Below are 3,901 nucleotides of genomic sequence, written 5' to 3'. Positions count from 1 at the left end.
TTTTGAGGAAGAAAACTTTTATGAAGAAACTGGGTTTCAAAACATTCCAGGGTTGGGTGCCTGGGTGGCTCAGTGGGTTGGGCCGCTGCCTTCGGCTCAGGTCATGATCTCAGTGTCCTGGGATCGAGTCCCACATCGGGCTCTCTGCTCAGCAGGGAGCCTGCTTCCCTCTCTCTCTCTGCCTGCCTCTCTGTCTACTTGTGATCTCTGTCTGTCAAATAAATAAATAAAATCTTTAAAAAAAAAAAACAAAAAAACATTCCAGGGCAAAGCAAGGAAACCACTGTCAGGGGAAGGCAAGCTGTGAAAGCACTTTAACTGATAACATATTTATAATTAGTGTATCCATTGTCTGAATGCAAATGTTTCAGCTGAAGGCCTTCACTCTCAATCAGCATAACATTTCCCTTGTTTAATCTATTAATTTACTTAGCAACCCTTTTTTCATAGATGCACGTTAAACAAGGATTCCGACTAACAAAATTTTATGTCCCAGCAGATGGCCCATAGAAACAGCCTTGCTGGTCTAATCAAAACAAATTTTGCACAACAAACACTTGCTCTGTTGAATGGCCTTGTCACAATCACACTCTATGTCAGAGTCATTCTCCATAAAGGAAAAAAAATTTAATTGGTAATATCTGCTGTTCGCATTGTAAGTAGGCAGAGCTGGCCTGCCATATAAAAATGAAAATAGTCTGTCAGCTAGGTCCCTCTCACTCCTTCTCTTATCCTCCCTTCTATCCCACTTGGGTCCCTTATCCCATGAGCAAGTGATCTATTTCCCTGCCTTCCATGGAAGTGCCTTTTTCTTCCAAAGATCAGTCCCCATCCCCTGGAAAATTCATCCATTAATAAAGCTATTTAAAGGAAAACTATTGCAAGTCAAGAATGCTTTTAATATTTTACCAATCAACCATGCTGTCTGTAAAACTTAACTTACTTTAAAAAAAATGCCTGCTGAATTTTTAAAGTATTTTATATCCTGAGGTGTTCTCAAGGCTCCACCGTGCCAGCAGTCACATATGGTCCAGGCAGCTTTACCTAAACACCTTTCCAACAGTTTCCATTTTGGCACTGAAGACAGTTCTCAACAATGGCCCTTTGTTGTCTCCAGGAACCAGGAACAACCATCATTTCACTAGCTTGACCTGTGTGCTACAAACATAGTGCTGTATTTCTTCTCCCAGTAGTTTGATGGGTTGACAGTATAGATCCTATAGTTTCTTCACTAAATTGAGAGCAGAGGAGCTTTGGAAAGGCACTTTAACAGAGTCTGGAACAGAAGCAAGAAAAGGAAGAGGCAAAAGAACTAAGAAAAAGAGAAAAAAGGATGTGAACCGGGGTCAGATCATTGGTGAAGAGAGTCATGGCTTCCTATGGCCTGGTCTGAATGTTCCTCCTAGACAGGGAGCTGTGCAGATCATTGCCCAAAGAAGCAAGGAAGAGCAGAAGATGGTAGAGGCTGATCTGGTCCAGCAGAGGGAAGAATGGGACCAGAAGAAGAGGAAGCTTAAATGGGAGGAGGATGGAGCAGAAACACATGGGGAGGTTTCAGTCTTGGCCCCCCTGATTCTAGTCTCAGTGGAGAAACATATGCTGCTTTTGATACCAGGATACTTGAGGTAAGAAATGTTTTCAATATGACAGCAAAAGGGGTGCCTGGGTGGCTCAGTGGGTTAAGCCTCTGCCTTTGGCTCAGGTCATGATCTCAGGGTCCTGGGATCAAGCCCCACAGCGGGCTCTCTGCTCGGTGGGGACCCTGCTCTCACCCGCCTCTCTGCCTGCCTCTCTGCCTACTTGTGACCTCTCTCTCTCTGTCAAATAAATAAATAAAATCTTAAAAATATATATGACAGCAGAAGAGGGAAGAAAGGATTATAGTCCTTGTCCTGGTCGCTGTGGGGAACAGCAGAGGAGCTGCAGATTTTTCCATTAGGAAAGCCCCTGATCGGATGGATGCTTTCAGAAAAGAGAAGAACAGAGCAGTTCATTGTTTGTATTATGCAGAACTATATGAAGACCATATGATATTCCACAATATTTCTTTAAGATTTAAAAGGACCCATATCAAGATGAAGAAACAACCCAGAGGCTATGGTCTCGGCTGCCATTGGGCCATCATCACCACCTGCCAACTCACTGGCATCAAAGACATGTATGCCAAGGTCTCTGGGTCGGTCAACATGCTCAGCCTCACACGGGGCGTCTTCCATGGGCTCTTCCACCAGGAAACCCATCAACAGCTGGCTGATAAGAAGTCTCCATGTTGGGGCACCTGGGTGGCTCAGTGGGTTAAAGCCTCTGCCTTCGGCTCAGGTCATGACCTCAGGGTCCTGGGATCAAGCCCCTCATCGGGCTCTCTGCTCAGCAGGGAGCCTGCTTCCCCCTCTCCCTCTGCCTGCCTCTCTGCCTACATGTGATCTCTGTCTGTCAAAGAAAGAAAGAAAGAAAGAAGTCTCCATGTTGTAGAATTCCAGAAGGAATGGGGCCCTCCATCCATTATGGTGACCTCCCCCTAGGGAGCCTTAATAAAGGATCCAGAGCCAGAAGATGCGCTTCTAGTCATCAAAATGGACTAGGAAGGAGTGCAGGCCACACAGGGAATGAAGCACTCAGTGTGGTCCAGTGTAAAGAGAGCCACCACCTGAGCCTCCCTCTGGCATTATACAACTACAGTACCATCCAGCACCCCAAGGAGACTCAACCTTTCATTAAGGGTCATTAAAAAGTGACACTGGGGTGCCTGGGTGGCTCAGTGGGTTAAAGCCTCTGCCTTCAGCTCAGGTCATGATCTCAGGGTCCTGGGATCGAGCCCCACATGGGGCTCTCTGCTCGGCAGGGAGCCTGCTTCCCTCTCTCTCTCTCTGCCTGCCTCTCTGCCTACTTATGATCTCTCTCTCTCTCTGTCAAATAAATAAAATCTTTAAAAAAAAAAAGTGACCCTTTTAATGTCACTTTCTTTTTAAAGGAAAGGACAACCTTCTTTATTAACAAATAATAAATAACTATAGCTTTAAAAAAAAAGATTTTATATCCTCTTCTGTTCGAAGAAATATAGCTTTGAATTTGTTCAACATGAGGTCTCAAACAGCTTGCATTGTCAATAACCCTTTCTATGAAATCTACTCTTTACCCACAACCCAGCCTGGACCCCCTTTCCAGAGATTGCATACTCATAGCTTCTGGTGAGAAGCTTTCTTTAGCACTGTTGGTTACTACATAACCCATAGACTCCCTTGGTCACTGTAGATTGGGCCAGGACCTTACCCAAAATGAGCCAGTCAATTCTCTTTCCAGAGAAACTGGAAAGAAAATTGATACATTCCAGTTATCTGGAAACTAAAGACCTAAATGTGTCTGTACACAATGAGTTCTGGCATGATGATGACATGCCCTCATGGCAAACTGGCCTAAAATAAGTTGACCATTTTTAACTATTGGGTTCTTCCACTGAAGGCAGAGGCAATACTATTTTAGCCTCGGGACTGAGCTACACTTCTCATTTCTCACCACAGCTGGACAATAGAACACAGGAACAGAGCCAAACTAAGTCCTAAGACAAGAAATCCCCCTCTGGAAATATAATCTTATACTTGCTCATAGAAAGAGTCACACAGTATTTTTAGTTAGTCCCTATATCTTGAACATCACACATTTCACTAATTCAAAGTCATTTCTAATGCCCTTTTTGCTGATTTTAAAACTGTCTAGAGCTAAGCTGAGATAAATATGTTTGCAACTTGTAGGAGCTGTCTTTCGAGTATGGATTTCTGGTTAAGTTCTTTCAAATGTTGACTAGTGTATGTTGTCAATTTCTTGGGAGGAGTGTCTGGCTGGGTACTTCAAAATTCAGTTACTGGCCCCTCAAGTAAGCATCAAATATGCATAGATAGATGTA

At 43.9% G+C, this 3,901-nt stretch overlaps 1 pseudogene; it reads left to right on the top strand.

Annotated features, from left to right (window-relative positions):
- Window positions 1-1,050: 1,050 nt before the first annotated feature.
- Window positions 1,051-2,651, top strand: LOC111147469 (annotated as a pseudogene).
- Window positions 2,652-3,901: the final 1,250 nt, after the last annotated feature.

This window comes from Enhydra lutris, unplaced genomic scaffold (assembly GCF_002288905.1).
Source record: "Enhydra lutris kenyoni isolate GAN:26980312 unplaced genomic scaffold, ASM228890v2 scaffoldscaffold17, whole genome shotgun sequence".
Classification (NCBI taxonomy): domain Eukaryota; kingdom Metazoa; phylum Chordata; class Mammalia; order Carnivora; family Mustelidae; genus Enhydra; species Enhydra lutris.
The sequence above is the reverse complement of the archived record's forward strand: the minus strand, read 5'-3'. Positions and strand labels throughout refer to the sequence as shown.